Source organism: Mustelus asterias, chromosome 4 (assembly GCF_964213995.1).
Source record: "Mustelus asterias chromosome 4, sMusAst1.hap1.1, whole genome shotgun sequence".
NCBI lineage: Eukaryota > Metazoa > Chordata > Chondrichthyes > Carcharhiniformes > Triakidae > Mustelus > Mustelus asterias.
This window is the reverse complement of record NC_135804.1, coordinates 104,855,135-104,866,748: the sequence shown is the minus strand read 5'-3', so window position 1 is coordinate 104,866,748 and position 11,614 is coordinate 104,855,135.

The following is an 11,614-nucleotide window of genomic DNA, read 5'->3' as shown; positions in this document are numbered from 1 at the left end:
AGAGATAGGGAGGAGGGGGAGGGATAAAGGGGCAGAGATAGGGAGGAGGGGGAGGGATAAAGGGGCAGAGATAGGGAGGAGGGGGAGGGATAAAGGGGCAGAGATAGGGAGGAGGGGGAGGGATAAAGGGGCAGAGATAGGGAGGAGGGGGAGGGATAAAGGGGCAGAGATAGGGAGGAGGGGGAGGGATAAAGGGGCAGAGATAGGGAGGAGGGGGAGGGACAAAGGGGCAGAGATAGGGAGGAGGGGGAGGGATAAAGGGGCAGAGATAGGGAGGAGGGGCAGAGATAGGGAGGAGGGGGAGGGATAAAGGGGCAGAGATAGGGAGGAGGGGGAGGGATAAAGGGGCAGAGATAGGGAGGAGGGGGAGGGATAAAGGGGCAGAGATAGGGAGGAGGGGAGGGATAAAGGGGCAGAGATAGGGAGGAGGGGAGGGATAAAGGGGCAGAGATAGGGAGGAGGGGGAGGGATAAAGGGGCAGAGATAAGGAGGTGACAGAGATAAGGAGGAGAGGGACGAATAAGGAGGAGAGGGAGGGATAAGGAGGAGGTGGAGGCATAAGGGGGCAGAGATTGTTGTTCGTCCATCGTCGTCGATGAGGACCTCGACACCATTCGTCATTATGAGGCTGGATGCGGTGTGTCCGAAGATGACTGATCAGGCCAATTCGGGCACGGAATGTCCTGGCACATATTGGGCAAACTTGTGTAGGCGCTGTAGTTGTTGCGCTGGTGGCTCTGGACTTGCGCAGCTCGTGCTTAAGTTGTGCTTCAGCATTGCACCTTGCTTCATAAGCCTGACAGCCCTTGTGGATGAGGCAGCGCCAGATAGGGCGGTTTTGTGCCAGCGTTTCCCAGGTGGTCGTGTCTATGTCAAGCGACTTCAGGGAGGCCTTGAGTGTGACTTTGTAATGTTTCTTCTGCCCTCCATGCGAGTGTCTTCCAGCAGAGAGTTCCCCAAAAAGGAGCTGCTTGGGTATGCGCTCGTCCGGCATACGGATGACATGACCTGCCCACCGGGTCTGTGCTCTCATCAGCAGTGTGTGGACTGATGGTAGACTTGCTCTAGAGGGAACTTCAGTGTCTGGTACTTTGTCTTGCCATCTGATGCGTAATATTCTGCGAAGACAAGTCATGTGGAAATGATTGAGCTGTCTTGCATGCCTTCGATACACAGTCCACGTTTCACAGGCATACAGGAGGGTAGTGAGTACCACGACACTGTAGACCTTCAGTTTTGTTGCTGGGCTGATTCTTCGACGTTCCCATACAATAGAACGCAGTCTACCGAAAGCAGAACTTGCCTTTGCTATTCTGCAGTTAACTTCTGTATCAATAGTCACTGCTCGGGAGAGGCTGCTGCCAAGATAAGTGAACTGGTCCACTGCCTGTAGTTTCTGCCCTTTGATTGTGATTATGGGTTCTGTGTACGGTGCATGAGGAGCAGGCTGGTGCATGACTTCGCTCTTTTTAATGTTGATGGTGAGTCCAAAGTTGTCACAAGCCATGGAAAATTTGTCCATACCGACTTGCATCTCTGGCTCTGAGCCAGTATGTGGAGATGCCGGCGTTGGACTGGGGTGAACACGGTAAGAAGTCTCACAACACCAGGTTAAAGTCCAACAGGTTTATTTGGTAGCAAATACCATAACCTTTCGGAGCACTGCTCCTTTGTCAGATGGAGTGGAAATGTGCTCTCAAACAGTGCAAACAGACAAAATCAAGTTGCAGAATACTGATTAGAATGCGAATCCTACAGCCAGCCAGGTCTTAAAGGTACAGACAATGTGGGTGGAGGGAACATTAAACACCCGAGGCATGGTACATTGGGGAAACCATGCAGACACTACGACAACCGATGAATGAACACCGCTCGACAATCACCAGGCAAGACTGTTATCTTCCTGTCGGGGAGCACTTCAGCAGTCACGGGCATTCAGCCTTGGATCTTCAGGTAAGCGTTCTCCAAGGCGGCTTTCACGACACACGACAGCGCAGAGTCGCTGAGCAGAAACTGATAGCCAAGTTCCACACACATGAGGACGGCCTAAACCGGGATGTTGGATTTATGTCACATTATCAGTAACCCCCACAGCTTGCCTCCTGGGCTTGTAGAATCTCACTAGCTGTTCTGTCTGGAGACAATACACATTTCTTTAACCTGTGTTTAATGTTCCCTCCACCCACATTGTCTGTACCTTTAAGACCTGGCTGGTTGTAGGATTCGCATTCTAATCAGTATTCTGCAACTTGATTTTGTCTGTTTGCACTGTTTGAGAGCACATTTCCACTCCATCTGATGAAGGAGCAGTGCTCCGAAAGCTTATGGTATTTGCTACCAAATAAACCTGTTGGACTTTAACCTGGTGTTGTGAGACTTCTTACTCTGAGCCAGTATACAGAGCGCAGTCATCGGCAAAGAGGAAGTCTCTCAGAGATAAGGGGGAGGCAGAGATAAGGAGGAGAAAGGGGAGGGATAAGGAGGAGAAGGGGGAGGGATAAGGAGGAGGGAGAGGCATGAGGGAGCAGAGATAAGGTGGCAGAGATAAGGAGGTGGCAGAGATAAGGAGGTAGCAGAGATAAGGAGGTGGCACAGATAAGGAGGTGGCAGAGATAAGGAGGCACAGATAAGCAGGAGGAGGGATAAAAGGGCAGAGATAAGGAGGGGGCAGAGATAAGGAGGGGGTGCAAAGAAAAGGAGTGCAAAGATCAGGAGGGAGCAGAGATGAGGGGGCAGAGATAAGGAGGGGGCAGAGATAAGAAGGGGGTGCAAAGATAAGGAGGGAGTGCAAAGATAAGGAGGGAACAGAGATGAGGGGGCAGAGATAAGGAGGTCCAAAGATAAGGGGGGCAGAGTTGAGGAGGGGACAGAAATAAAGGGGCAGAGATAGAAGAGAATAGGAGAGGGCAGAGATTAGGAGGAGGATGGGCTGATGGCGGGTGGAAGTGGGGTTGGATGGAGCAAGGGAGAGGGGCAAAGATGGATTGGGGGAGTAATGGAGGAGGTGAGATGGAAGGATAGAGCAGGATGAGATGGAGGGAGGCAGGATGAAGGGGGAGGAGGTGTGATGGAGGGTGGGGGAGAGATGGAGGGGCAGTGAGATGGAGAGAGGTTGGGAGGGAAATGGGGGAATGGAAGGAAGGGCGAGAGTTGGAGGGGGAGGGGAGAGTTGGGAGGGAGTTGGAGGGAAAGATGGTGATATGGAGGGAGAGGGGAGAGATGGAGGGGAGGAAGAGGAGGCAAGGGGCAGGAGGGGATAGAGAGGAGGGAAGGGTGGGGGAAGAAGGATGGAGGCAAGGGAGGGAGAGAGGGCAAGGAGAATATGGAGGGCAGGGGGAAGAGGGAGGGGAGGGGGTGGGGGGGGGAGGGGAGGGGGTGGGGGGAGGGAGGGGAGGGGGTGGGGGGAGGGAGGTGGGAGGTGAGGGTGAGATGTGTTAAATAAAGGAAAGGGAAAAGAAAACAGTTCCAATTACATTACTAAAAGGATATTATTTAGTTATATTTACATGTTAATGTATACCACAATAATATTTCAATTTTATCATTAATTGCAATTATAGGATTTTCTGCTTCCTGTTGGATTTGCAGATTTTCTTGCATTTTTCAGAAGGTCCCTGCTGTTTTAATGGGAACACCATTATGTGTGATTTCCAATCAATCCTTAAATAAAGTCTCCACATCCATTTCCTATAGCTTCATAAAATGTTTCACTGTGAAGTTAAGGACTTCAAATAAATATCCGGTGGCAGACAGATTTATTTATTTTGAGGAGATGATGCATTAAGATTTTTTTTTAAATCTTGGATTGCTCCTACTGAGAAAATACAATAGTTTTAATACTGAGTTTTGAAATTTTGTATCCTTAATTTTAGATACTGACGGTGATTTAATAGTTGCTGTGATTTAATAGTCCCCGGTTATTCAGTTTACAGAGTTGACAGCCGTAATTTTATTTTTGCAGTTCGTGACAAAATTAAACAGCTTCATTGCACTAAGTATATTATGCTATGGTTTACTTTATTATTAATGGAGTTTATAAACATTCTATCGATTGGTTCTTCATGCATACTATCATACATTTCTGTTTTAATGGATTGGAGCAATAACTTTTGCGTAGTAGTGACAGAAAGCAGGGAGACCCTAAATTGTTGTGGTGCAAGAAGGTATCTTCATTATTTTACAACCTCACTCAAACCTTTCCAAAGCTTGTGTTTTTCCGAAAACAAAATGTTCCTACTCTTTAAACCAGTTGAAGAATTAAGGGGCATTAAGCTAGGTATTAATCCATTGGCTTTACCAGGGTTTCTGTATGTGATAACCCCCATGAGGTCCATGAGAAACCATTGATTGATCTCCCTGTGGGGTTCATTGAGTATGGGTTCCCTTGGTAACAGGCAGTGGCCTGCCCAGCTGGGACTCATTACCTGAGCCTTGTATAAGGAAGGCCCAAGACTGGGCCTGCTGAATGGTAGTCCCAGGTAGGGACTAGTGTGTGTACACCACATTCGTGGTTTTAAATTCTGTAATAAACTATGTTCCTTTCCATTTGGGCCTGTATCATCCACCAAATCAGGGGACAAAATCTGGTCAAAGCATCCTCCAGCTTTTGTTTAGTATTGGATTAACCTAGCAATTCAACATCCTAATATCCTAATTAGAACATAGAACATAGAAAGCCACAGCACAAACAGGCCCTTCGGCCCACAAGTTGCGCCGATCACATCCCCACCTCTAGGCCTATCTATAGCCCTCAATCCCATTAAATCCCATGTACTCATCCAGAAGTCTCTTAAAAGACCCCAACGAGTTTGCCTCCACCACCACCGACGTCAGCCGATTCCACTCACCCACCACCCTCTGAGTGAAAAACTTACCCCTGACATCTCCTCTGTACCTACCCCCCAGCACCTTAAACCTGTGTCCTCTCGTAGCAACCATTTCAGCCCTTGGAAATAGCCTCTGAGAGTCTACCCTATCCAGACCTCTCAACATCTTGTAAACCTCTATCAGGTCACCTCTCATCCTTCGTCTCTCCAGGGAGAAGAGACCAAGCTCCCTCAACCTATCCTCATAAGGCATGCCCCCCAATCCAGGCAACATCCTTGTAAATCTCCTCTGCACCCTTTCAATGGCTTCAACATCTTTCCTGTAATGAGGTGACCAGAACTGCGCGCAGTACTCCAAGTGGGGTCTAACCAGGGTCCTATAAAGCTGCAGCATTATCTCCCGACTCCTAAACTCAATCCCTCGATTAATGAAGGCCAGTACGCCGTACGCCTTCTTGACCGCATCCTCCACCTGCGAGGCCGATTTAAGAGTCCTATGGACCCGGACCCCAAGGTCCTTCTGATCCTCTACACTGCTAAGAATGGTACCCTTCATATTATACTGCTGCTTCATCCCATTGGATCTGCCAAAATGGATCACCACACACTTATCTTTTGCTACTCTGCCCTCTGCTAATCAACCCTTCTGTCACATGCAACAGTTTCTCCTTGTTTACTTGATGAAATCCATGTATGTCTTTGTACAGCTCCATCAAATCTACTGCTATCACCACCATTGCTTAAAGAAGAATGACCCCAGCTTCTTCAATCTCATCACATAACCGTGGCTGGCAACATTCCTATAGGCTGACAGGGTTTTCTTGTCCCACCAATTGCTCACCCCTGCTGCCACTGACCCTTTAATCCCCTGGGCGTTAATCTGCTAATAAGTCAATTCTGTAGTACTTTGTCAAGCACTTTATGAAAGTTCACACATATAATAACAGCCAATGTTATTTGTATAAATTAAGGTTAGGTATACATAGGTAGAGGGCATTAATTCGATGATTACTTGAGCACATATAAAGTGATACCTTTTTGTTTGATGTAGTTTCCTTTTAAGGGGCTGCTCTCTTGATTTGTCCCTTAGTTTCTGGTTTCTGGTGTGGCACGGTGATAAAGTGGTTGGCACTGCTGCCTCACAGCGCCAGGGACCCGGGTTCAATTCCCAACTTGGGTCACTGTTTGTGTGGAGTTTGCACGTTCTCCCTGTGTCTGCGTGGGTTTCCTCTGGGTGCCCTGATTTCCTCCCACAGTCTGAAAGATGTGCTGGTTAGGTGCCGGAGTGTGGTGTCTAGAGGAATTTCACAGTAACTTCATTGCAATGTTAATGTAAGCTTTACTTGTGACTAATAAATAAACATTACATTAGTTTCTTTAATGTATTTAATTATTTCAACCAAAAATAGTATAGTTCTGTCTTGCCATCCAGCAGTGGCGAGGAATTAGTGTGAACAGGGTTGTATGCAACAGTCCCATACATTAGTAGATTAGTAGCGGCACGGTAGCACAGTGGTTAGCACTGCAGCTTCACAGCTCCAGGGACCTGGGTTCGATTCCCGGCTTGGGTCACTGTCTGTGTGGAGTTTGCACATTCTCCTCGTGTCTGCGTGGGTTTCCTCCGGGTGCTCCGGTTTCCTCCCACAGTCCAAAGATGTGCAGGTTAGGTTGATTGGCCATGCTAAAAATTGCCCCTTAGTGATCTGAGATGTGTAGGTTAGAGGGATTAGTGGGTAAAATATGTCGGGATATGGGGGTAGGGCCTGGGTGGGATTGTGGTCAGTGCAGACTCGATGGGCCGAATGGCCTCTTTCTGTACTGTAGGGATTCTATGATTAAGATGGATCACAAATTTCAACCCCAGGCTCCTCATCTTTGGTCACCTAGTGCAGAGGGGGCACAGGCAGATTGGACGACCTCCTTGTAAACCTGGGTCTGGCCAAGTTGGCCATTAATAGGTCCAGGCAGCGGGCGGTCAAGGAGGTGATCCAACCTGACTGTTTGCCCCTCTATTGTGGCTACATTTGCGGTCGAATGGCCTTGGAAAGGGAGCATGTGGTGTCCACTGGCATGTTACAGGCCTTCCATAACCAGTGGGCTGGGATGTATCATCACGCTCAGGAATGATAATTTAATTCATTATGTTTCCTATTGACATTTTATCTGAGTTACAGTGTCCACCTGGGGCTGTCACCCCTGTCATTTTTGTTTAAGTTAGTAATTAAAGTTTGTTATTAAAATTGTATAAATAGGGGACCTTCCATGGCCAGTGGGCACTGGTTTGCATCGTTAGGCCCCAAAATTATCCCTACATATTTTACCCACTAATCCCTCTAACCTACGCATCTCAGATCACTAAGGGGCAATTTTTAGCATGGCCAATCAACCTAACCTGCACATCTTTGGACTGTTTCATGTAATGAGGTTCCTTTAGAAAAAAAATCTCTTTTTTTATAGTCCCCCTTTAAGGGGATATGACTTGAACTCAGATCTCTTTATTTAATTTGATCTGTTCACCTGTACGTTTACCAAATTAGTTATAGGTATATTCAAAAGAGTATAAATAGTATAAAGTATGAAGAGTTCTGACCTGCCATCCAGCAATGGCAAGGATTTAGTGTGGAAAGTGTTGCACGAAGCAATCCCATACAATAGTAGATGAAGATGGTTCACAAACTCCACGGCTGCATATATTTTTTGCAGCCTCGAGTAGTCTGTGTCGCACTTGTACATAGATTGCCCAAGGTTGCAGCCCCTTGTTGATTATTTGAAGGGGTTGCTCCTTAAACTTTGGCTGCCCTTCAGTCCCATTCACCTGATCCTTGGCCATCTGGTTGTGTGGAGGACCTTTATGTTAGCTTGTTTCTGGGCCTGACCAAAGTGGCCATTAACAGGTCCGGGCAGTGGGTGTTAGATGGGGTCATTTGGCCTTACTGGCTGTGCCCCTTCCACAGCTATGCCCAGGTAACTCTGGAGAGGGAGCACGCAGTGTCTGCCAGTATGCTTGAAGTCTTCTGAGACTGCTGGACACCGCAGTAGCTGTACTGCAACATCAGCCCCCAGAACAACATTTTAATTTGGTTGGTAAAGTTTTTGTCTTAGTGTCCCTTTAAGGGCTATTAATTTAATAAGTTAATTTGTTAATTAGTTTATTTTTGTTCCATGAGCTTACCTAGCAAAATACAAAGAGAGTCAAGTCCCTTTGGGATGGCACAGTGGTTAGCACTGCTGTCTCACAGTGCCAGGGACTCGGGTTTGATTCCTGGCTTGGGTCATTGTCTGTGTGGAGTCTGCATGTTCTCTCCGGGTGCTGGTTAGGTGCATTGGCCATGCTAAATTCTCCCTCAGTGCATCTGAACAGGCGCTGGAGTGTGGTGACTATGGGATTTTCACAGTAATTTCACTGCAGTGTTAATGTAAGCCTACCTGTGACTAATAAATAAACTTAAAAAACATTTTTAAGGGGCTGTCAGTTTGCTCATTTGTTTTATTTTTGCATTTGAATGAATATAAAGAGATACTGATTGACACTGTCACTGTCTGTGTGGAGTTTGCACATTCTCCTCGTGTCTGCGTGGGTTTCCTCCGGGTGCTCCGGTTTCCTCCCACTGTCCAAAGATGTGCGGGTTAGGTTGATTGGCCAGGTTAAAAATTGCCCCTTAGAGTCCTGAGATGCGTAGGTTAGAGGGATTAGCGGGTAAATATGTGGGGGTGGGGCCTGGGTGGGATTGTGGTCGGTGCAGACTCGATGGGCCGAATGGCCTCCTTCTGCACTGTAGGGTTTCTATGATTCTATGACTGGTGTAGGTATAGAATTAGGAGCTGTACATTTGTAATGTTTCACCCTGTAAATATATTGAAAGCTGAGTAAAGATTGGCTTCTGGCTTCCTTCACCAACTCCAAGTTGACAGGAGAATAGCAATCTCCCATACTCATCTAAAATTATGATCATATTTGTCAAAGACATTGTCTGGGATTATCTGGCCCTGCCATAGGTTCCCCTGTGGAGAACGTGGCAAGGCATTTAAATCTCTTGACTTTGGCGGGACTGGAAGATCCTGCCGGTGGAAAGGGCTGGAAAATCCCATCCAACGTGTTTTGCTTGTGTTGACTTTCATTTATTATCCCACACTTTTAGAAATTTCTGTTAATTTTGTCCTTGATTTATCCCTAAAAGTTTTCTTATCACCAGAATTACACTGTGCTGTTGTTGCTTAGTTTATCCCTTGCTCCTTTTTTTAAACAGGGATGATACATTTGCATATTTCTTGTCCTCTGACACTGCCCCAATTTTCAGAGTCTCTTTAATTTCCGCCTTTACATCCCTAAGTAACCTTTGTTTTATCCATTGTTCATGGCTGTCATTGCTGTAATTGTCAAGACCAACATTTATTGCCTACCCCTTGTGAAAGTGATGGCAAGTTGCCTTTTTGAACTGCTGCAGTTCATGTGTAGAAGGTATTCCCACAATGCTGTTAGATATGGGGCTCCAGAACATTGGCCCAGCAATGAAGAAGGAGTATTGATATATTTCCAAGTCTGGGTGATGTGTGACTTGAAGAGAAAATTGCAGGTGTTAGTGGTCTCCTGCACCTGCTGCCATTGTTTTACTAGGTGATAGATTGGCAGCTGCAGTCAAAGAAGCCTCGGTGAGTTGCTGCAGTGCATCATGTGGATGGTATGCAGTGCAACCACATTGCATTGGTAGTGGAGGAGGTGAATGGTGAATGTGATGGATGAGTTGTATATCAATTGGGCTTCATTGTCCCACATGATAGTCAGCTTCCTGAGTACTCCGGAGTTGCATTTATCCAGAGAAGTGGCGAGTATTGAATTATATTCCTGACTTGTGCCTTGTAGATGATGAGACAACTTTCTGCAGTCTGGAGGTGAGTCAGAATTCCCAGCCTCTGATCCATTCTTGTGGCCACAACATTTATGTTGCTAGTTTAGTTACGATTCTGATCAATGATGATCCCCAGGATGTCGATGGTAACAAATTCAGCAGTGGTAATGGCACTGAATGTCATGCGGAGGGAGTTTAACTCTATTTTTTGGAAATAAACATTAACTGGCACTTACAAATCATTTGACAATTATCTTGAAAATGAATTGTGAATGGAACTGAACACTATGCAATCATTTATGAACTTCCCCAAGTCCAATCTTATGCTCAAGGCCATTGATGAAGCAGCTCAAGATGATATGGCCCATGACACTATGTTGAGAAACTCCCACAGCAATGTCCTAGTACTGAGATGAGGGGCGTCCAGCACTCAAAACCATTTTTCTTTGGACTAAGTATGACTCTCACTACTGGAGATTTCTCCCACTAATTCACACTGAGTTCAATTTTACTCGGGTCTTCTGCTAACACACTCTAAAACGCTGCCTTGTTGTCAAGGGAAGTTACTCTGATCTCTGGAATTCAGCTCACTTGTCCATGTATGGACTGAGGTGATAAGGAGGACTGGAGCCACATACCTAAACTGAGCATCAGTGAGTGAATGCCAGTCGATATCATTGTCAATGATATCCTCCAGCACTTTGCTGACAATTTGCATGCATATAATTTTCATGACAGTTCATGACATTTCTATAAACAGACAGTTTTCATACAGCCAGGCCTTGGACAATTAACCTCCCATCAAAACCAGACGCGCCTGGAACTGCCTGGCCAGAGGCTAATGGTCACATTGTTTCAGAAGTTTTCAAGCTTGCGGATGACACCACCATAGTGGGTTGGACCTCAAACAATGATGAGACGGAGTACAGGAAAGAGACAGAGAATCTGGAGAAATGGTGTGATGACAATAATGTCTCCCTCAATGCCAGTAAAATGAAGGAGATAGTCATCGATTTCAGGTAGCGTAGTGGAGGACATGCCCCTGTCTACATCAGTGGGGACAAACTGGAAATGGTCGAGAGCTTCAGGTCTCTACATGTCCAGATCACCAACAACCTGTCCTGATCCTTCCACACCCATGCTATAGTTAAGAAATTCCACCAATACCTTTACTTTCTCAGGAGGCTAAGAAAATTCGACATGTCCACTATGACTCTCACTAATTTTTACTGATACACCATAGAAAGCATCTGTTCCGGGTGTATCACAACTTGGTACAGCTCCTGCTCTGACCAAGATTGCAAAAACTATAAAGGGTTGTGAACACAGTCCAGTCCATCATGCAAACCAACCCCCCCCATCCATTAACTCTGTCTCCATGCCTCAGGAAAGCAGCCAGCACATCAAGGGCCCCACACACCCAGGAAATAATCTCTTCCACATTTTTCCATCAGGAAAAAGATACAAAAGCTTGAGAACATTTACCAACCGGCTTTTTCCCTGCTGCCATCAGACTTATGAATGGACCTATCATATATAAAGTTAATCTTTCTCTTCATCCTACCTGTAACTGCAAAACAAGATTCCAAACCCTATCCTTTCCTTCTCCCCTATGTTGAAGTAAAGTTTATTTATTAGTCACAAGTTGGCTTACATTCATACTGCAATGAAGTTACTGTGAAAATCCCCTAGTCGCCACACTCCGGTGCCTGTTCGGTTCACTAAGGGAAAATTTAGCATGGCCAATGCACCTAACCAGCACGTCTTTGGACTGTGGGAGGAAACCAGAGCACCCGGAGGAAACCCACACAGACACAGGGAGAACGTGCAAACTCCACACAGACAGTGACTCAGCCAGGAATCAAACCCGGGTCCCTGGCGCTGTGAGGCAGCAGTGCTAACCACTGTGCCACCGGGCCGTCCCACAGTGTACTCATGCTG